The following is a 23940-nucleotide window of genomic DNA, read 5'->3' on the forward strand; positions in this document are numbered from 1 at the left end:
CAATCAACGTGATACAATACATTAACAAAAGAAAGAACAAGAATCATAGGATCCTGTCAATAGATGCAGAAAAAGCATTTGACAAAGTACAGCATCCTTTCTTGATCAAAACTCTTCAGAGTATAGGGATAGAGGGTACATTCCTCAATATCATAAAAGCCATCTATGAAAAACCTACAGCGAATATCATTCTCCATGGGGAAAAGCTGAGAGCTTTTCCCCTAAGGTCAGGAACGCGGCAGGGATGTCCACTATCACCACTGCTATTCAACATAGTATTAGAAGTCCTAGCCACAGCAATCAGACAACAAAAAGAAATCAAAGGCATCCAAATCCACAAAGAGGAAGTCAAACTCTCACTCTTTGCAGATGATATGATACTGTATGTGGAAAACCCAAAAGACTCCACCCCAAAACTGCTAGAACTCATCCAGGAATTCAGTAAAGTAGCAGGATATAAAATCAATGCACAGAAATCAGTGGCATTCCTATACACCAACAACAAGACAGAAGAGAGACAAATCAAGGAGTTGATCCCATTTACAATTGCACCCAGAACCATAAGATACCTAGGAATAAATTTAACCAAAGAGGCAAAGGATCTGTACTCAGAAAACTATAAAATACTCATGAAAGAAATTGAAGAAGACACAAAGAAATGGAAAAATGTTCCATGCTCATGGATTGGGAGAACCAACATTGTGAAGATGTCAATGCTACCTAGAGCAATCTACACATTCAATGCAATCCCCGTCAAAATACCATCCAGTTTTTTCAAAGAAATGGAAGAAATAATCCTAAAATTTGTATGGAACCAGAAGAGACCACGAATAGCCAGAGGAATATTGAAAAAGAAAAGCAAAGCTGGTGGCATCACAATTCCGGACTTCCAGCTCTATTACAAAGCTGTCATCATCAAGACAGTATGGTACTGGCACAAAAACAGACACATTGATCAATGGAACAGAATCGAGAGCCCAGAAATGGACCCTCAACTCTATGGTCAACTCATGTTTGACAAAGCAGGAAAGAATGTCCAATGGAAAAAAGACAGTCTCTTCCACAAATGGTGTTGGGAAAATTGGACAGCCACATGCAGAAGAATGAAACTGGACCATTTCTTTACACCACACACAAAAATAGATTCCAAATGGCTGAAAGACCTAAACGTGAGACAGGAGTCCATCAAAATCCTAAAGGAGAACACAGGTAGCCACCTCTTCGACCTCAGCCGCAGCAACTTCTTCCTAGAAACATCACCAAAGGCAAGGGAAGCAAGGGCAAAAATGAACTATTGGGATTTCATCAAGATAAAAAGCTTTTGCACAGCAAAAGAAACAGTCCACAAAACCAAAAGACAACCGACAGGATGGGCGAAAATATTTGCAAATGACATATCAGATAAAGGGCTAGTATCCAAAATCTATAAAGAACTTATCAAACTCAACACCCAAAGAACAAATAATCCAATCAAGAAATGGGCAGAAGACATGAACAGACATTTCTGCAAAGAAGACATCCAAATGGCCAACAGACACATGAAAAAGTGCTCAACATCGCTCGGCATCAGGGAAATCCAAATCCAAACCTCAATGAGATACCACCTCACACCCGTCAGAATGGCTAAAATTAACAAGTCAGGAAACGACAGATGTTGGCGGGGATGCGGAGAAAGGGGAACCCTCCTACACTGTTGGTGGGAATGCAAGCTGGTGCAACCACTCTGGAAAACAGTATGGAGGTTCCTCAAACGGTTGAAAATAGAGCTACCATATGATCCAGCCATTGCACTACTGGGTATTTACCACAAAGATACAAATGTAGGGATCCGAAGGGGTACGTGCACCCCAATGTTTATAGCAGCAATGTCCACAATAGCCAAACTGTGGAAAGAGCCAAGATGTCCATCGACAGATGAATGGATAAAGAAGAGGTGGTATATATACACAATGGAATATTATGCAGCCATCAAAAGGAATGAGATCTTGCCATTTGTAACGACGTGGATGGAACTGGAGGGTGTTATGCTGAGTGAAATAAGTCAATCAGAGAAAGACATGTATCATATGACCTCACTGATATGAGGAATTCTTAATCTCAGGAAACAAACTGAGGGTTGCTGGAGTGGTTGGGGGTGGGAGGGATGGGGTGGCTGGGTGATAGACATTGGGGAGGGTATGTGCTATGGTGAGCGCTGTGAATTGTGCAAGACTGTTGAATCACAGATCTGTACTCCTGAAACAAATAATGCAACATATGTTAAGAAAAAAGAGAAAGAAGAAGAAGATAGCAGGAGGGGAAGAATGAAGGGGAGTAAGTCGGAGGGGGAGACGAACCATGAGAGACGATGGACTCTGAAAAACAAACTGAGGGTTCTAGAGGGGAGGGGGGTGGGAGGGTGAGTTAGCCTGGTGATGGGTATTAAAGAGGGCACATTCTGCGTGGAGTACTGGGTGTTATGTACAAACAATGAATCATGGAATACTACATCAAAAACTAATGATGTAATGTATGGTGATTAACATAACAATAATAAATTAAAAAAAAATAAAACGTGGGAGTGGGGGCTTTTGTAAAACACATGTCCTGTGAGTGCAGGGGTTGGAATTAGGGAAAACCTCAACGTCCTGATGACATATCAGGTCCAGACCAGTGGTGTGTGCTCAGGGTGATTCCTCCTGTCTTCCAGAGCTGGGAGGAGTGTAGGAGAACAAAGCCATCATTCACAGCGGACCAGATGAGTGAAATGGTTACACGTCCGGGTAGAGAGTGCACGTGCTCCCAAGCGCTCAAGGCTCAGTTCCTGCCATGAACTGACACTACGTGGAGAATAAGCTAAACCCCGTCACTTTGCACAGCTGGGTCATAAAATCATAAAAGAATCACAAAATCCCTCAAGGTCCGCAACACCCCGACAGCCTGGCACTGACACGAAATGCACATGGTTTTTTCTAAGAAAAAATTACCCGCGGCATCCGGCTTGCAGTGCCTGAACACATTAAGGGCTTCATTAACAGAAACATTCCCTTCTTTGCAATCCAAGCAGAAACTCAAGAAGACCCCTGACAAATTGGAGAGATGCCCAGGATGCCCTACCTGATGATACGTGAAGTCATGAATCCGCACATTAGCCAATAAGCCGAACGTCCTTCCTCCCACGAGTACCTTCCAATCTGTCCGCTGCTGGGGCCAGCCAGCACTGCCTTCCCAGGACACGGGATCTTCTGTAACATTTGGAAAGCCTCCTCGTTTGCTCACAAAGAATTTGTGGCAGAACATACAATGCTCTCAAAATGTTACCCGAGAGGATCCAGAAACAGGGCTCTGGAGTTTCAGGGAAGTAATAAAGTAGATTTCTTGCAAATGTTAAATCGTGATTAATGATCCCAAAGACACCTCTCCAACTGTGAATCCCAGCAGACAAAACTGAGAGAAAAACATTCCAAGCAGTCAGCCCCACCGAAGCGGAAAGGGCAGACAGCAGAATTCATAAAGTTTCTCTTGACTTTGAGCAGTTGGTTCTCAAAGTGCGGCCGGCCGTGGGCTAGCAGGATGCATGTGATTTGTTACAAATGCAAACGGTGATTAACATAACATAATAAAATAAAAAAAAGCATAAGAACATCTTTATTGTTTCGCCTGATTCAATGATAAAAACAATAAAAATTTAAAAGATTAAAAAAAAGAAATTCAAATTGGGAGGCCCACTCCAGGCCTACTGACCCAGAAATTGCCTTCCAGGTGATTCTGATGCACACGCAAGTTAGGGAAGTGTTAATTTAGTGGCTTGTGAGGAAGCTTCACCCCGGCACCCTTCTCCCCACTGCCATTCACGTTATTTCGACTAACATTCATTTGGGCACTTACACAGTGAACAGCACAGGCATCAAGAATGAATAAAGAGGCTACCACCTGGGATCCTCCCTTTTCTCCTATTTCCCTACAGTTCTTCCTTTGAAAAGGCTCTAATACCTGTTTTCCTTTCCATTTTCACAACCACGCTCATCATATTACACTGCCTTATTGCACACGCTTCCCAAACGGGGCTCCTTGACTCGGTTTCTCACTGAGCCCTACTGCCCCCCTTGTCCCAGACCTCCTCTGCTCGAACACCGCAGTGTTCCCCACCACACCCCATGTCTGGTCCAAATACCTCCACTTGGCTTCCAGGGTCTCCAAATTCTCGGCCCCAAACTCACCTGGCCCTGTTCTGAGCAGCTTCCTCTCCCCACGCGAAATAAAACTGCACTCCTGAAGGCAGGACCACAGCTGATGTGTCTGAGAGTCACGGGTGTGTGGTGGTGTAAGGAAGCATAGCAGGTTTCATGAAAAGGGCAAACCACTTAACACATCACCTCAATTTTTCATCAGCAGAAGGGTGCCATTAAGAACCAAGGTACATTCACTAGGTGTCTTTGTTCAGGACCAAATTACCATAGACTGGGTGCCTCAAACAACAAACATATATTTCTCACGGTTCTAGAAGCTGGGAAGTCCAAGCCCAAGGTGCCAACAGATCCAGTATCCGGTGGGGGCCCACTTCTCGGCTTGCAGTTGGCCAGCTTGCATCCCGACGTGGCAGAGCAGAGAGGAAAAGCAAGGGCTCCTGTCTCTTCTCATAAGGGCACTAATCCCATTCAGGAGGGTTCCGCCCTCATCACCAAATCACCTAATCACCTCCCAAAGGCCCCACATCCTAATACTATCACATGGACGCTTAGGATCTCAACATATGAATGGGGGAGGGGGTAGGATGGGGAAACAAACATTCTGTCCATAACACAGGAATACTATGAAGATCAAAATGAGATATTGCATTTGAAAGCAATGTGTAAAATATAAAGCATGAGAGAGCCCTGTTTTCTCACTACTCATTTCATATGACTTTTTTTTTTTAACAAAACTCAAAAGCTGTCATCTTGATTGTAGTGATGGTATCAAGGGCATAAACATATATTAGAACTTACGAAGTTGTATATTTTATTTTCTTTTTTAAGATTCCATTCATTTATTTGACAGAGAGAGATACAGCGAGAGAGGGAACCCAAGCAGGGGGAGTGGGAGAGGGAGAAGCAGGCCTCCCGCAGAGCAGGGAGCCCGATGCGGGGCTCCATCCCAGGACCCCGGGATCATGACCTAAGCCAAAGGCAGATGCTTAACGACTGAGCCACCCAGGTGCCCCTATATTTTTTTTTTAAAGATTTTATTTGTTTGTTTGTTTGTTTGTTTAGAGGGATGGTGCATGCAGGAATGGGGAGAGAGGAAGAGGGAGAGAGAAAATTCCAGGGAGGCTCCACGTCCAGCGTGTGGAGCCCAATGTGGGGCTCATGAGATCATGATCATGACCTGAGCCGTAACCAAGAGGCGGAGGCTTAACCGACTAAGCCACCCAGGCACCCTGAAGTTATATATTTTAAATATGTACAGTTTATATCAATTATACCTCAATGAAACTGTAAAAAAAAAAAATCTCCATGTTGACCCAGACTTCAGTAATGTCAGAACGGCTTGTACAAACTAAGCCTTCAGCAGATAATAACGATCAAATCCAGACAAAGTATAATTTTCTTAAAAAGTATTTAAAGGTATGGGAGAGGAACCAAAAGCAGGCTGAAACTGGACAAGAGTCAAGCCTTGAAAAATAGCTTCAGAAGGTAAAATTTGTGACCGCAGAGGCCTTTTACCTGAAGGCCCTCTCCAAATGGCATGCTTCTGTGGCAGAAGGCCACAGACTTAACTGGCTTCAGTTATCAGAGGAAAACTTGGTGGCTAGAAAAGTCAGAAAGTTAGAGGTGAAATCCTGGGAGGGAGGCAACTGCAGATGGGATGAACCCATAAAATCTGTATATGAAATCCCCCCAGATTCCTGGCTGACTACCAGACTACACACAGACATGAAGGACCATGATGGGGGTGGGGGGAGGGGCATGGGGTTGGTGAAAAAGAGCATCTGGAAACTGAAAGAAATAAATGGAGATGTCACGTGCCACCTAGTACAAGGGACCAAGCTTAGAGTTTAACTCCAGCCAAGTCAACGGTCTGTTAGAATAAGAATCCTATTGAAAGGAACTTATTAGCAGGATCCAGAGTCTCTATAACATATATTTAATAATATCCAGGGACTGATCCAAAATCACTAGACATGAAAAAACAGAACCCATTTTTGAGAAATAAAATAATTTTTTTAAAGATTTTATTTATTTATTTGACAGACACACAGCACGAGAAGGAACACAAGCAGGGGGAGTGGGAAAGGGAGAAGCAGGCTTCCCGCTGAGCAGGGAGCCTGATGTGGGGCTCAATCCCAGGACCCTGGGATCATGACCTGAGCCGAAGGCAGACGTTTAACGACTGAGCTACCCAGGCACCCCAAAAAAAATAATTTTTAAAGCAATTCAGAGATGATCCAGAAATTCAAATTAGCACATAAAGGGGACACCTGGGTGGCTCAGTCAGTTGAGCATCCAACTCTTGATTTCAGCTCAGGTCATGATTTCAGGGTCCTAAGATGGATCCCTGCCCCTGCATCAGGCTCTAAGTGTGGAGCCTGTTTGAGATTCTCTCTCTCCCTCTGCCCCTCCCCACCTCCCTTGCACTTGTGCTCTCTCGCTCTAAAAAAATTAAAAAAAAATTTTTAATTAGCACACAGACTTTAAAGCAGCTATTATACATATCAAGAATTTTAATGAAAATATATACATAATGAATGCACAGATGGGGGAATCTCAGCCCTGAAATTAGAGGTTATAAAAAAAGAACCAAATGAGAATTAGAAGTAAAAAGTACAATAACTGGAATGGGATTAATGGCAGATTTGGAGATAGCATTAAAGTCTCTGAACCTCAAGAAAGATCAATATAATCTGTCCAATCTGAAGAACAGAAGGGGAGAAAAGATTGAAGAAAAATGAACAGAGCTTTGAGACCTGTATGACAACATCAATCAGTTCAACTTATAGTTGGAGTCCCAGAAAAGAGAGGAAACAGAGAACGGGCAGGAAAAAAAAAAAAAAATTGAGGCATTTTAATAGGCCTACAACTTCTAGCTTTAGTAAAAACAAGCATAGATTCACAAAACTCAACAAAACCTAAGCAGAATAAATATTTTAAAAAATTACATCCAGGCAAACTGCAGAAATACAAAGTTCAGATCTTGAAAACAGCCAGAGAAAGGTGACACGTTACATCCATGAGAACAATAATACAAGTGAGTGTGTACTTCTCATCAGAAACCGTGGAGGTCAAGAGACAGTAGAACAGTATCTTTAACCTGCTGAACGAAAAACTGTTAAACCCAGAATTCGTTATGCAGCAAAACTCTAAACCCCTAAAGGAAGTTCTCCAGCCTGAAGAAAAAGGACTGTGGGTGGTAACTCAAATCTACAGGAAGGTGTGAATGTTAATGAAAATAAAAGGTATAAAGTGGTCTCTGAATTACATATGGAGGGCTACAGGGCGCCTTGGGTGGCTCAGTCAGCTGAGTGTCCGACTCTAGATTTCGGCTCAGGTCATGATCTCAGGGTCATGAGATCTAGCCCCACTCTGGGCTCCATGCTGAGCTTGGAGCCTGCTTAGGATTCTCTCTCTCCCTCTCCCCCTCTCCCCCTGCTCATGCTCTCTCTCTCTCTAATAAAAAAAAATAATAATAAAATAAAAAGTTACTGGAAAATACACATTCCAGATCACCTAAATCTTCAGACAAGCAAACTTTCCCTTCCTGGTTTATTTTTCTTAATCTTAACAGAAATAAATACACATTCCATATAAAACTCTGGTATTGATTTTAAAATGCTAGAACTCTCTCTAAAACATTTCAAAAGTTCTGACTCAATCAAAATGTTCCCAATTTGCTGATTCTGTTCACATCACCTATGGAGTAGATTCAGCCGGAGGGCTCTGCTCAGGTTTTCTTGATAAAAGCAAATGTCCGCATGTAGGCAGGAGGAAATAATGAACTAATTTTAGTAAGAATTTTAAGACATAAATAAAGGTAAATAGCTCAGCATGAACTGTATGCATGCTCCTGGAAGGAGCTGATAAAAATCATTAAAAATCATGTCCTGTTCCCTTGCTTTTCTTTTTTCTAGCTGGGACTCTAACAGGAATGTTTCTTCTATCATCCCCATCAGCTCTGTAGATCCTGCTCTATTTGATTTTCAAAGTACACCTGGAATGCTCTCTCCTCAAATAAACTTGCTCTCTTCTCCCCAGGCAGAAGGGTTCCTTCCCTCTGTGGAACTCTTTCTGCATTTCAGGGCTTTCTACCCTGAATTGTATTCGTTTGTATACAAGCTACAGGGAATCAGATTTGCAGGCGGGGTTTTCAGAATATATAGTGTGAGAACCACCCAGGCAATATGACACTAAATCAGAGCCCAGACACGGGAAGCTGGGAGTCAGGGGTGGGGCGGGGGCTATGCCCAGGGAAGCAGGCTTTCTGGGACACTGCATGCCTAGAGACAGCAATACTGGTCAGGGCCATCTGGCCACTGTGTCTGCCTTCTGCCCCAGGGGCAGGGGGAGGGGATGCCATCTTGAGGATGCTGAGCTTGACTTAGGGACCAAGAGAGCCCCGTGCGGATAAATGTCCCATAACGTGTGAGGATGGGTGGCCAGGCCTCTCCTCTCAGGCAGAACCTTCTGTGCTCCAACAGAGACACCAGCAACAGTGCACCCCGTGGGGGACCCAGAGGCAAGGAAAAACCCAGGGAGCACGTTTGGCATCTGCCCCTGCTCCGAGCTCCGTATCCTTGGCGCTTAGCGGTACGTGTGTGGCCCCAAGCACCATCTCCCCGTCTATGCACAAAGCTCTTTTGGGCTCCCTTCAGGTCAGAGCATACCATAGGTGCTCAATAAACACCTGCTAGATGAATTCATTAAGTCCTGCTCCAAGGCACTGAAGGAAGCCAGTAGCTGAGGGCCCTGGCATTCCCAGCACGCAGGGAGGCCAGGAAACCCGACTCAGCCCAAGCTGTCAGAAAACAACTGGAACATTCAGCTGTCTACTCCTGGAATAATGCTATACTTGTGGGTTTTGTAGTTTTTGAAGCTGTCCTGATGCAGGATTTACTAACAAATCAGGGAGCCCCAAACCAAACTCCTTCCTCATCATCCCCCCGCTTTCCTGTCCCTCTACCCACATTGCCCTTTCTGTGCATGACCCCCCTCCCTTCATCCTAGAGGCCTGAGTGTGATCTCAGACCCTTTGTACATCCAACTACAGATCCTGCCATTTTGGCCCCTGGAGGGGAGGCTGTATTTTCCAGACGTGGCCAACAGCAGTATTTCCAGATCCACACGCTCTTCTAGAATCTTGCCACTCCCCATCAAGAGGTGGAGACTATTTTCTCTCCTCTTGAACTTGTGACTGCCCTGATGACCACAATGTGCTGAAAACAATGGGACATGACATTGGAGTCTAGTTTAACATTCTAGTATTATTATTATTTTTCTTATTAAAAGTAAGCCACACTAGCTCAGGGGCTTTTTTCTGTTTTATTCACATTGTATCCTCAATACCTCAATACCTAGGGCAGTGTTTGGTGCAGGGTAGGCACTCAACAGGTAGCAGATGAATTTTTAGACGGCATAACTACAGTGTCCGCGGGTCAGGCAAGGGGAGGAGAGGGAGAGGAGGAATGAACGCCCTTGGGCTTGAACTGGTTTCTCTTGGCGATCTTTTCTCTTAGGCAACATAAGAGATTCTTCAGTGCTTGCTGTGTCCCGGCAGTCATTCCACCTAGTGTGCTCATTCTCTCTCTCTCTCTCTCTCTCTCTCTCGACACTCACCCTCATAATCCAGACACCATGTTGTGAAGAATCCCAGGCCATGTGGTGAGGCCACACCTGGGTGTCCCTATAAGATCCTGGGCAAGAGCCAGCCATCAACCAGCCAGATGTGTGTGACTGAGGCTTCAGATGATTCTGTGGACAAATGGATGGATGGACAGATAGACAGGAAGATAGAGAAAGATGGAGAGAGCAAATATGGAAAAACGTGAATTGTGCACATGTTTAAAATTTTTCACCTAAAAGTTTTTTAGGAAATGAAAATAAAATAAATCTTCAATTACTTCCCACAGATGGAAATCCAAATTCCTAAGCATGGCACACAAGCTTCTTCTTCATCTGGCTTCTGCTAAGCTTTGTCCCATGCCTGGATCCTCCCCAGATCCTCCCTAGAGCTCCAGACACACCTAAAGGTGTGCAGATCCCTGATGGGGCCAAGGTCCCACAGGCTGATACCAGTGCTCTGGCATGACCTCTGCGTAAAGGAACTCCCCCCAGTTTCTTTCTCTGCCATCCTATGAGGGTATCAACCCTGAGCTCAGAGGTCCCCTCTGGGAGGCCCCCCTGACCCTGGAGAGCCTACCAGGATCCCCCCAGCATCTGCAGCAGACCCCCACAGCAGCTCTATGGCAATGGCTTACTTGCCACCATACCTCTCCTTCTTGAGTGAGAGCTCCACGAGGGCAGGGCCGGGCCTTACCCATCTGTCTTATCAGTGCCTAGCACTGTGCTGGGGCACAGCAAGCACTGAAGAATCTCTTATGTTGCCTAAAAGAAAAGATCGCCAAGAGAAACTAGTTAAAGCACAAGGGCATTCGTTGCTCCTCTCTCTCTCCTCCCCTTGCCTGACCCACGGACACTGTAGTTATGCTGTCTAAAAATTCATCTACTATCTGTGGTATATATACACGATGGAATATTATGCAGCCATCAAAAGGAATGAGATCTTGCCATTTGCAACGACGTGGATGGAACTGGAGGGTGTTATGCTGAGTGAAATAAGTCAATCAGAGAAAGACATGTATCATATGACCTCACTGATAGGAGGAATTCTTAATCTCAGGAAACAAACAGGGTTGCTGGAGTGGTTGGGGGTGGGAGGGATGGGGTGGCTGGGTGACAGACATTGGGGAGGGTATGTGCTATGGTGAGCGCTGTGAATTGTGCAAGACTGTTGAATCACAGATCTGTACTTCTGAAACAAATAACGCAACATATGTTAAGAAAAAAGAAAAAGAAGAAGATAACAGGAGAGGAAGAAAAGGGGAGTATGTCAGAGGGGGAGACGAACCATGAGAGATGATGGACTCTGAAAAACAAACTGAGGGTTCTAGAGGGGAGGGGGGTAGGGGGATGGGTTAGCCTGGTGATGGGTATTGAGGAGGGCACGTTCTGCATGGAGCACTGGGCGTTATGAACAAACAATGAATCATGGAACACTGCAACAAAAACTAATGATGTAATATATGGTGATTAACATAACAATAAAAAAATTTTAAAAAAAATTCATCTACTATCTATTGAGTGCCTACCCTGAACTAAACACTGCCCTAGGTATTGAGGATACAATGTGAATAAAACAGACAAAAGCCCCTGAGATTGTGTGGCTTACTTTTAATAAGAAAAATAATAATAATACTAGAATGTTAAACTATTTAGTCACATCATTAGACTAAATACTCTCTTTCTCCATGATGCAGCGACACAGCTCACCTTATCAAAATACACACAGCCCAAGAGTTGAAGTCTATGGCCATACCATGACCTCAGGAGTGCAGGCCCACCATCTCCTTTCCCACTCACATGGCTGGGGATTCCAGGATCTGCATCCACAACCATTCCACCAATTCCAGAGGGCCCTACACACACTACCACCTCCGAGGATCAGGGAAACCACCAAATGACTGCCTGTTGCCCTCCCAGGTTCTCCTGGGATGGGCATGATGGTTTCCAGGGCCAGCTAGCCAGCAGCTAGACAATGCGCTGTGTTGTGGGGGGGGGGGGGGGGGGAGGGCAATCATAATCATGACAGTGAAACCTATTCAGTTGTTTTGCAGGGATACAAAACCCATACCCTACCCTAGCATCTGCTCTTTTCTTGGCCCCATCTCCTATCCCTGGTTTTTCTCTTCCTGCTACCAGTTTTCTATAATCCCACTTCTCACCTTTAGGATGCAACAACACCTTCATTTCAAACTAAACAGGAAGCTGCCAGGACATGTCAAAGCCACTCAGTATAGCTTATCTCAGCAATCGGGTTATTCTGCTTATCAAAAAAAAATCATGAAGTGTAGTGCAATTTCAGGACTAAGGGACTTTGACTTATTTGGTAAACATTCATTAAGCTACTATTATGTGCACGGCATGGCAGAAACTGGGAAATGGTGACACATTCGCCCTTAGGTAGCTTTCATTCTAGAGGGTTTGGTCCTTGTGGGGTCTTCAGTCCTTCTAAAGAGCAGTCCAAGATGGCATCTAGCCATTGCTTTGGGGAAAACCAAGATTCTTAGATAAGACTAGAGGCGGAAAAGGGTTATTTTAGGGCTCTTACAATCCATTCCTAAACCTGGTTAACTTCGTCAATAGTTCTGAAGAACACATACACCTTCATCTCCCTTTCTCACTTCTTTGCCCTCTTCCAAAATTCTTCTTCTACCATGTTTTCTTCTGTCCTATGTGGTTTTCTCTTACCTGCTCCTCAGTCCCCTCCCCTTCCACAAAATCACCCTCACATTAGCACACCCAGGTAACTCCAAGGGCCAAAAAGAGTCAAGCAAAATATCGGATGAGTGGGCAGCAGATTAGGGGAGGGTGTATGTATCCTTTCCTGAAAATAAATCTAAACTGTGTGGAAAATCAAAAACAGTCAAGGAAAACACTCTAGAAACTTTCGATCAACGTATTCTAGCGCAAAAAATCCCATAACCTCGCGTTCTTCACACTATTGACTTGTCTCCTTACAAATATGATCACAACTACTTAAAGGAAAGCCATACCCAGTCCCACAACGGCTCTGGGAATGACTCACAACATACGCAGCTATAGTTCTACGTGCAACCCACATCGCGTGTATTTCTAATATAGTTTCAAGCAATTCCCAGTTGTCTTTGGCAACGTCCCAGAATCTTTTTCAAATAAAGCAAAAGCAAATAGCACAAAAGCTTCAGAATCAAAAAAAAAAAAAAATCCTTTGGCAAGACACAGCAAATTCCATTACAGTGGGATGCAAGTTTCCAAATTGTTCAAATAGATTAAAAACCCCCGTCTGCATTTGTTTTACATTTCGCATTCTGCAAAACAGCCAGAGGCGTACATCACAGGGAACAGAGCAAAGTGCATGGCAATAAGAATGAGTAAATTCGCCTCCCCAAATTAGCAACTTGCAAGTAATTGGAAATCAAAAATTTCTAATGAGAATATTTCCAAGACACAAATTTTCTCTCTAAAAGAGTTGTTTCATAGAGATAGATACCCCTTCTACTAAGTTTTTTTCACGAGTGTTGCTCCTCCTTCTAACTCACTAGGCCCCTCAAAGACACCAAATTCCCACAGGGGCTTCCTAGGAATCATACATTTTTGCAATTCTGCCTTTATCCCATTTAGCAACAAAAGCGAAATAAGAAAAATGGATTAAACAGCACACATTATATAGCTATAAAGCATGATAACATTCATTTAATAAACTTCCATTAAAAAGCTCAGGAACATATGGTCCCAGACCTGTATCTCCTGGAGAGAAATTCACCATGTATTATTTTGGGGCCATTCTGACTTCCAATTAGCCAGCCCTTTACAATATTAAAACACCAAGCACCCTGTTACTGTTGCACCCATGCAGGCACATGAACCCACACTCAAAATCCCAAATAAGCTAAATTTTAAATAAAGCCTCACCCTTCCAACAGAGTATATCCTTTGCTGATCTACTTCTTTGAAGGGGGAAGGGAAAAAGAGCAACCCATGCATTGTTATGGAAATGGAAAATCTCATTCACTTTCATTGACTTATTCATTACATAAACTAACATTCACTAGCAGGGCAAGATGTAAATAAAACTCAGCCATAATCCTCAAGGAGACTATAGTCAAATGGAAAAGAGAAACAATAAAAAAAACAATGACAAGAGTTTAGAAAAGGTGTTATAAATTCAAGACAAAGGAAGGGGGGACTCTAGATAGAAAGAACTTGCCCTCCCCACACAGAAGGTCGCGGACAGCCTGGCTAGGGTAACGTCCCATATAAAAAGCAGACCAAACCAAGAAACCATTACATAAGGGTGCCTGGCTGGCTCAGTCAGCAGAGAATACAACTCTTGATCTCGGGGTTGTGCGTTCAAGCCCCATGACGGGCATAAAAATTACTTTAAAAAATAAAAACTTTAAAAAAAGAAGAAGAAACCATTATGTAAAACCCAAGTAAGTCACTTCTACTTCCAAACAAGATGGAGTAACAGAGACCAAATTTACTCTCCCACCTGAAACCACCAAAATAGTCAAAACATATGGGGAAGAAAAAAAAAGTTTTCAAGACACTGGACATCAGGCAACAAAGCCCAATGACCCCCAAAAGAGAGGGGGAAAAGTGTGAGCTACTACCTTGAGAGTTTCCCGACCACTTACTGGAAGAAGAGACCCAGGCAAAGGCCAGCAGCCTTCCTGAGTTGAAGGGATACAGAAGAGGGTCCACGGAGTTGGAGACAGCTAGGATTCAGAGGGCAAAGCACTGGAGAGGGAATGCCGCAGAGAGAGAAAATTCCAGAGGCCTGCAGAGGGGCCCCCCTCCAGCATCCGCTGAACACTGATCAATGCATTAGTGTGAAGAAAGGCTGGGGAAAGAACCACCCAGAGGGAAGACAGGTAACAGTGGCTGGGACTTACAGAGGGCCAGAACAGTGTCTGTTGCTATCAGCCAACAGATACATAGATGCAGTAATTCGAAACACAATTCAACAATAAATTTAAAAGATGAACGGCTGGAAGAAGTACCTGGGAGGTCCAGTTGGTTAGGTGTCAGACTCTTGGTTTTGGCTCAGGTCATGATCTCAGGGTCCTGGGATTGAGCCCCGCATGGTCAGGCTCCGTGCTCAGTGGGGAGTCTGCTTGTTTCCCTCTCTCTCTGCCCCTCCTCCTGCTCACGTGTGCGCGCTCTCTCTCTCTCTCTCTCTCAAAGAAATAAATCTTGGGAAAAAAAAAACGATGACCAACTGGAGTTTACCCCCACTTACAGAAACTGACCGGTTCCAAAATTCATATAGAAATATAAAGAACCTAGAACAGGTAAAAGAACTTTTAAAAAAGAAACACAGTGTTAGAGGCCTCATACTAACCATTTTAAGACTTATTATAAAACTAGAGTAATCAGGCAGTGTGGTATTGTTGTGAATACAGACATGTACAGCAAAGAAGCAGAACAGGGAGTCCAGAAATAGACCCCCACATATGTGATCAACTGATTTTTGACAAATGTACAAAGGCAGTTTGTGAGAGAAGAGCAGTCTTCCCAACAAATGATGCTGGAATAACTGGATATCCATATACAAAAAGAAAAGAAAAATACACCTCAATCCGTAACTTGCACCATTTACAAAAATTAACTCAATGTGGATCATAGATCTAAATGTAAAACCAAAACTTGAAACATATAAAGCAAAACATGGAAGAAACCCTTTGTGAAAACGGGTTAGGTGAAGACTTGTTAATAACTAAGATACCAAAAGCATGATTCATAAAAGAAGAAACAGATAAACTGGATAAACTTCATGGAAATTTAAAGCTTTTCTTCAAAACTCACTATTAAGAGAATGAAAACACAAGCCACAGACCGGGAGAAAATATTTGTCAATCACATATCTGATAAGACAATTGTATCAAGGGATACAAACTCAGGAATAAAAAATGAAAAAATATGTGCAAAGATTTGAACGGAAAAACAACATCAGTTATTAGGGAAATGGCAATTACAATTACGAAGAGGTACCACTACACACATTAAAATGGCTCAAATTTAACATACACCATTAGTGAGAATTTAAATGGAAATCGGGTTAGTACTTTCTTAAAAATACTTTCTTAAGTGTTTACCTACAATATAATCTAGCCAATCTGTGTCTGGTTATTTACCTAAGAAAAAATAAAAGCCTATATCCTTACAAAGACTTATATATGAATGTTCATGGCAGTCTTATTTGGAATAGACAAAATTTGGAAACAACCCAAATGCCCATCAACAAGAGAATGGATAAACAAACTGTGGGCTACTCATATAATGGAATATACTCAGCAATAAAAAGGAATGAATTATTGATATACACCACAACATGGATGATTGTGCTGGGTGAAAGAAGTCAGCCAGAAAAGAATACGCACTATATTATCCCCTTTATGTAAAACTAAGGAAGGATGCAAACCGATCTATCATGCCAGAAGGCATACCAGGTGTTGTTAGAGAAAGGCAGATGGGAGGGGCAGGAAATATTATCACAAAGGCGCACATGGAAACTTTTGGGGGTGATGAATACGTACATTTGCTTGAATGTGGTGGTGGTTTCCCTGGTGCATGTATATTTCAAAACTTAACAAAGTATAATCTTTAAACGTGCAGCTGATTGTCTATTAATTATATCTCAATAAAGCTGTTTTAAAAAAAACTTCTAAAAAGTCCAAGTAAGTATAAAGAAATGGAGACTGCTGAACAAATCTGATGGGCATTTTATCTCCCTTTTAGATGTATTTATTTTAGAGAGAGAGCGGGCAGAGGGAGAGAGAGAATCTCAGACTCCCCACTGAGTGTGGAGCCCAACGCAAGGCCTGATCTCATGACCCTGAGATCATGACCTGAGCTGAAACCAAGAGTCAGGCGCTTAACAGACTGAGCCACCCACCCGGGAGCCCCTCTCCGTTTTATTCATGAGGAAATTCAGTTGTTTGCCAGGTAAACAGAAAACTTTACTTTGGTTCCATACGGATGCTCTACATTGAGCGCCCACATTCATTTGCGAAAGAAAAATCAACAGACGTGCACACTGAGCTTGAACTATGAAGTCAGCACAACTCTGCAAAGGACAACTCTTCAGAAGGCAGAAACTTCACCGCCCTGAGCATTTATCTGTGTTACGACTCCAGGCTCAGAGGGCCCCACAAGCAGGAGGTAAGGAGAGTTTCAGGTGGGCAAAGAGTGGCCTTCCCTGAAGCCTTTGCCCACCTCATCAAGGAGCGCTGTGGGTCACGTCTGCAGGGACACTCACTCCCCATTCTCAGCCCCTCCATGCCAAGGCTCTAGCTTGGTCTGAACTACTAAATTCCTCCTTCATTGTTTCACCTAAAAAAAATTAAATGGGCTTAATTTTAACATTCAAGTAAAGCCAAGCCAATTTCATTTGCAATGCAAATGAAAACAGTTTTAAGGGTGAAAATGAAAACATATATTTGAAATAAACTAATCAGCAGCACCAGAACTCAAAGCCAGATCAGAATCCAAGCGTGGGCTTCTCCCCACACCTCTGGGCTTCTCCCCACACCTCTGGGCTTCCCCAACACGGTGACAGCCCAGCTTCATTCAACCCGTCTTTCCAGTAGGCTTCCCTGTTATTTTTGCGCTTCGGTCCATCAATGTAAAGCAAATTATTTTTCAAGCTTTTCTGATTTTAAATATTCATCCTCTTGAAGTAGGTCAGTCTTTCATGAGCCTCAGCTTCTCTTTGAACTGATTCCCTTTTGCTCCATATCTCCCCTAATAGGAACGTGTAATGCATTCAAAGTGTGAAATCCCATTCCAGTTAATTTTACTGATTCCTTTCAGGGCCTCCTTATTTCTTATGCTAATTCATGTTTATTTCAAAAAGAGAAAACAAAACAGCCTTTTGGAGAGAATGCCTTCAAAATCTGTAAAGAGCCCCTGCATTTTTTCGTCAATTACAAATGAGCTATCCAATATTTAAATCACTCGCTGGAAATAAAGGAAGCTTTTAATACATTTCAGAACACAGCAAATGGCCTTAGAGAACTTCTTCTTTGCAAGTGAATGTATGAGATGATGATAAAATACACACCTTGTCATACCCACACACTCACACTCACCTGCTTCCCCAGATGATTAAAATGGTCCTCTCTGCCGTCCCCGTCTCCTCATTGAGTTTCCTACTGGTGACAATACACAAGGCAAGTACCACACAAGTCCCATACCTCTCTGCAAAAACTCCTCTGAATTGTGAAAGGGGACGAGGTTGTGCTATGTTTCCCCCACCTAATATGCCACCATGCCTGGGAACAAACAGCCCCAGACCCTGGAAGAACTGTCTCATAAGGTCAGATCAGAATGTCCTGGGACCCATCGGCTCTTCCCCGAACCCTGAAAATACTCTGTTTCGGTTCCAATTCCACTGATTCTAAAGATCCCCACTTTCCCCCTAGTAAGAGATTAATCCCATAGTAACGGATTCCATGAGCAAAGATGGACTTGTAAAATGTGCCGAGTGTCACAAGCGAACTGATTTGGACTTCCAGAATCGTGACTGCCTGAACCCAACCCGGTGAAGGTAATCACTGCATCCTTTTAGAGGCGCATCAACACGTTAGGCCTGTCGCTGAAAGGGGTAATTTACTACCTGGCCTCTGTCTAACACGCCTTCAGGATCAGTGTTTCCGAAAGAAGTCATTTCCTCCTGAATCATTAATAATTCAACATTTAAGTGGCAGCAATTCTCTCTTCATCATAAGTAAATATCAAGAAATTGTCTTCATCATCTCCTACAGGAATATGAACTAGAAGAAATACTTCCAAGACTGGCTCTCTCCAAAAGAAAGAAACATGACTCTGTATTCCGGAATCCCTGTTTGGTTCACGAACGAGGGGGAAAGAGCCATAAAAGCTGGTCAGTGTCATTTCTTTAAATCTGTTTCCTCCTTCTCTATGTGAAATCGGTCAGTAGGAACAGTTTATTCGGAATGGCCATAATCAAAAGCACAAGAAATAACAAGTGTTGGTAAGGATGTGGAGAAAAAGGAGCCCTTGGGACCTTTGGTGGGAATGGAAACTGGTGAAGCCACTGTGGAAAACAGTATGGAGGTTCCTCAAAAGATTAAAAATAGAACTACCCTACAATCAAGCAATGACACTATTGGGTAATTACCCAAATAATACAAAGACTCTAATTCAAATGGAGACAAGCACCCCTATGTTTATAACAGCTTTACCTACAATAGCCAAATACGGAAATAGCCCAAGTGCCCATGACTGATGAATGGATAAAGAAGTAGTATTAGATACATGACAGAATATTACTCAGCCATCAAAAAAAATGAAATCTTGCCATTTGCAACAACAAGGATGGAGCTAGAGAGTATACTGCTAAGTGAAATAAGTCAGAGAAAGACAAATACCGTATGATTTCACTCAAATGTAGAGTTTAAGAAAAAAAGTGAATAAACAAAGAAAAGAGGCAAACAAAAACCCAGACTCTTAAATAGAGAGAACAAAGAGGTGGTTGCCAGAAGGGAGGGGTGGGGGGGACGGATGAATCAGATAAAGGGAATTAAGCGTACACTTCACGTGATGAGCACTGAGCAATGTATAGAATTGTTGACTCACTATATTGTACACTTGAAACTAACATAACACTCTGTGTTAATTATGCTTGAATAAAAAACAGTAACAATAAAAAACACTTTATTGGCAGTGTATCTATCATCTCTTCCCTAACAATCTCCTTGGCAAAGCCTCTTCCCCCTCTTAGGTCAAGCCCAGCTCCAGAACTTCACATCAAACTGTCTCCTCAACATCTCCACCTGGATGTTTAATAAGCATCTCAAATCCAGTGTATCCAAAGTTGGATGTTTCATCTCCCCCCACACCTGCTCTCCCGCAAGTTTTGCCCGTCTTAGTGAATGACAACCCCATTCTTCTAATTGGTTACAAAATCTACCTGGGACATCACACGTCTCACTGCCTCCACTACTCCAAACAGATCTAAGCCACCATTTCCATCTTCCCTTGCCTGGATTGCCACAATGACCTTCCCACTGCTTCCCCTCCTGCTTTCACCCTGTCCCCTACAACATCATTTCCACACAGCCAGGGTGGTCTCTTGAAAACATCTGAATTGGAGCATGTCGCTACTTTAAGCACAAAACTCTCCCGGCATCACTCAGAACATCAGTACATGTATCATCTCCTCCAGAAACCTTCTCTGGAAGCTAGGTCTGGTGGAGTTCTCCTCTCTACTGTGCATCCCCAGTATCCTGGGCACACCTCCACCGAGCACTAACAATGCCACATCTGAGTTGCCTCTGTCCCCCAGTGGACTGTACCTTGAGGGGTCATTCCCTTAATGCATGCAACACACAGCACATGCTCAATAAGCGTCCATGAAATAAAGAAGCCCTGAACTTTGAGGGTCTTGCACTTGGTTTAACGCTCTGCTGTCACCATCTTTTTTTTTTTAAGATTTTTATTTATTTATTTCAGAAGAGAGAGAGCACAAGCAGGGGGAGCAGGAGAAGGTGTCACCATCTTGAAATGGTTCATGATTGTTGAACAAGGTACCTCACATCTTCATTTTACCATGGGCTCCACAAATTACATAACTGGTCCCAGAAGGATGGATGGCTCGATCCATGGATCAATGGATGGCCGGACAGATGGACTCAACTTAGGCAGTGCAGTACTAAATGTCAGAATATAATGCCACAGCTTGCAAGGAAAAGACTTCAACAAAGAAATTTTGTAGTTAGCCAAGGCATATATCTACATAAAAGCAAAGGAAAAACACAAAACGAGATCTCTGAAAATCTATCATCCCCGCACATTTCCTTCAGAAATGTTACTGGTCTGTGAAAGACAAACAAAATTACGAATTCCAGTATGTGGGGGTGCCTGGGTGGCTCAATCGGTTAAGCGTCTGACTCCTGATTTCAGCTCAGGTCCTGATCTCAGGGTCCTGGGCTCAAGCCCTGCGTCGGACCCCACACAGCGCCGGGTTGGGGGCGGGGGTTCTGCTTGAGGATTCTCCCTCTCCTTCTTCCCCTCCCCCTGCTCACGCGCTTTCTCTCTCTCTCCCTCAAATAAATAAACCTTTTTTACAAAAAGGGGGAAAAAAAAGACGAACAGAAGACAAATGATGGAGACTAATATGATCATATAATTAATACAACATGGCATTGATTCAAGTATATAGATATAACATCAGAGCAGAACAGACCTCTCAGAAACATCATCATCTTTTTCTATGTAACAATTGAGAGCTCGACAAAAGAGAAACATGAGTCATTGGGAAAGGCAACATTATTCAACCAACACGGCTGAAATAACTAAAATAAGTGGAAAAGATCAAGCTAGAACTTCAACTCCCAAGTATAATTCCCAAGCATAATTCTCATGTGTATTTTTAGTTACATGCTAAAAATCCAGCTTAATTTTTTTAAATAAAGCCAGAAAAAATACATGTGGGTATTTTTTTAAACACCGAATCAGAGAACACTTTGTAAAATTCAACGTTCTTGGAAAATGTAAAGCCAATACATCCCGTCCAAAAAAATTACCAACATTAAAAGGTAAGCCATGAGTTTGGAAAGCATATTTGTAATAAATACTGAAGACAAAGATAATCTCTTCACTACATTAAAAAATGTATGCAAATCAATAATTAATCAACAGATAAATTGTTTTGAACAGATCAATCAGAGCTTAAAATTTTAGCAAAATGCAAATGCAAATAAATCATATTTGGAAAAATATTCAATCTCACTACCAATCAAGAGAATGTAAGCTAAAACACGAAGGTGTGATTGTTTATCAAATTAGCAAGGTTTTAGAAATTGTAACATCTCGTCATTGTGAAAGAAGATAAGGGAGTACAGGGACTGTCGGGTACTATTGTGAAAAACAAACTCATACAAACCTAATGGAAACCAGTTTGGCAAAATTTATCAAAAGTCTTTAAAAAGCCCATACCTTTCGGTCTACTGATTCCACAGGACACTACTTCTACCTGATACTGGATATAAAGTTCTACATATAAAGATGTTCATCACACTATTATTTATAATCAAAATTTGAAAGGAAATCATAGAAAATATATATTTGGTCTCCAGTCCCAGCTCCTGGTACAGAGCTCCTCAAACTCTTGTAATTTCCTAAGCGATAAGAGCAAGAGGAGCATCTTTTGTTCTAGTGTGTCCTCTTTGAGCCTGGTTCCCAACACAGGCTCCAAAAACCCTTGGACTTTCCTGGGTGATGGAGGAGCTCGTTCTGATGAGGTGATTCTAGGTGGACTCCTGGATGAGAGCTAGTCGCCAGAGAGATGGAGCCATGACTAGGAGCTTAGAATTTCCAGCCCCACATCCCATTCTCTTGAGAAAGGAGAAGGAGTAAAAATAGAGTTAATGATTGATCGTGCCTGTGTGATGAAGCCTCCATAAAATCCCAAAAGCACGGGATCCGGAGAGCTTCTGGGCTGGTGAACATGGAGGGGCTGGGAGAAAGGCATGCCCAGAACGGCCACGGAAGCTCCCACGGTCCGTCCTACACATCTCTTCCATCTGGATATTCAACTGTATCCTTTACCACATCCTTTTATAACAACCCTGTGAAAGTAAGTAAAATGTTTCTGCGTTCCATGAGGTGCTCTACAAAATTAACTGAACCTGAGGAGGGAGTCCTTGGAAACTCTGGCTTGTGACTGACATCTGAATTAGGGCGAGGGCAGTCTTGTGGGATTGAGCCCTTAACCTGGGCATCTGACGCTATCCCCAGGTAGACAGTACCAGAATTGAGTTGAATTACGGGACCCCCAGCTGGAAGCACAGAGAATTGCTAGGTGTGGGGAAACACCACATCTGGCGACCAGAAGTGTCAGAAATGAAGTGCTCTCTGTGAGTCATGAAGGAGACACACAGAAGAGACACAGGAAGGAAGAACTGGGTTTTTCCCTACAGAGGAAGGAAAAACTCTGAATTTTTTCCTGATGCAGCAATCTGTATTTCTGCCTAGAGGGAAGTGAGATAGAGACTTAGGATAAAACCACTGCATGAAAATACTATATAACCAAAATTAATGTTGACGAGGTGTTTGGTAACACGGGGAAATATTTATATAAAAATGTTAAGAGAAAGCACAGGACACAAACATTTATATGCAAGCATGATCTTAAAGATGCAAGAGTGTTTACAGGGAAGAAAGAAGATGCTCTTATCTTAATGCTGTAGAGCTATAACAATTTTATTTTTGAATTTCCATTGTTCCCTGTTTCCCAACTTATCACAGTGAATGTGCTAAGTTGATATCAGACATGTTCTCTTTTTTTTAAAGATTTTTTATTTATTTGAGAGAGAGAACACATGACAAGGGGGAGGGTCAGAGGGAGAAGCAGGCTCCCCGATGAGCGGGGAGCCCGATGCGGGACTCGATCCCAGGACTCCAGGATCATGACCTGAGCCGAAGGCAGTCACTTAACCAACTGAGCCACCCAGGCGCCCCCAGAGATGCTCTCTTAACTGCCACACAGACCGCCTGGCTGCCACCCTCCGTCACCTCCGTAAAGTAGGAGATGCAGACAGACCAACAGACCCCGGCACGCAGTCGCCAGGCTGGCAGGTACCCCTCGATTTCGCAGGCCACCTGCCTCTGCTCTCTTCAGTTGAGTTGTGTACCTGCCAACAGTCCCTTGTGTTTTTCCCAAACTTCTTCATACCAGCTGTGCTTGTTACTGTAATTATGTAATTCTATTGAATTACATAAATGGATGACATTATGAGTGAGAAAAAAAAGAGGGTGACTGTCTCAGTGAAAACCAAGTTAAACGCTTTAGAAAGACTCAAGGTGGGGGGGGAGAAAACCACAAGCGGGCAAGGAATGCCATTAGATGTGGGCAAGACAACCACACAAGGTTAGGAAAAAGAAATGCATCAACTCTAGAAGGTTTCTGCACACCGCAGAAATGTGCTGTCTTAGAGTCTAAACTATCACATCCACACAGACCCCCATTACTTTTCAGGAGCTTGGAGATGACAGGTGGCTTTCTTCAGGAAAGGCACCTTGGTGCTAAGGGGTAAGAAGCATTGCCAGGGATGAAGAACAAAACCGGAGCGAATGGAGGGTGTGGGATGGCTGGGGACCACGGCGCTGGTGGCCGTTCTTGGAGCAGAGCCTGGAGGTGGAG

The 23940-nt window shown here is 43.2% G+C and overlaps 1 protein-coding gene across 2 annotated transcripts in view; it reads right to left on the reverse strand.

Annotated features, from left to right (window-relative positions):
• GALNT17 (polypeptide N-acetylgalactosaminyltransferase 17) overlaps positions 1–23940 on the reverse strand; it is a 451342-nt gene that overhangs the window by 411502 nt on the left and 15900 nt on the right. The window lies entirely within an intron of this gene.

The sequence above is a fragment of the Eumetopias jubatus genome, unplaced genomic scaffold, assembly GCF_037043125.1.
Source record: "Eumetopias jubatus isolate StellerSeaLion01/CBP00866 unplaced genomic scaffold, mEumJub1_p1.0 scaffold_12, whole genome shotgun sequence".
Classification (NCBI taxonomy): domain Eukaryota; kingdom Metazoa; phylum Chordata; class Mammalia; order Carnivora; family Otariidae; genus Eumetopias; species Eumetopias jubatus.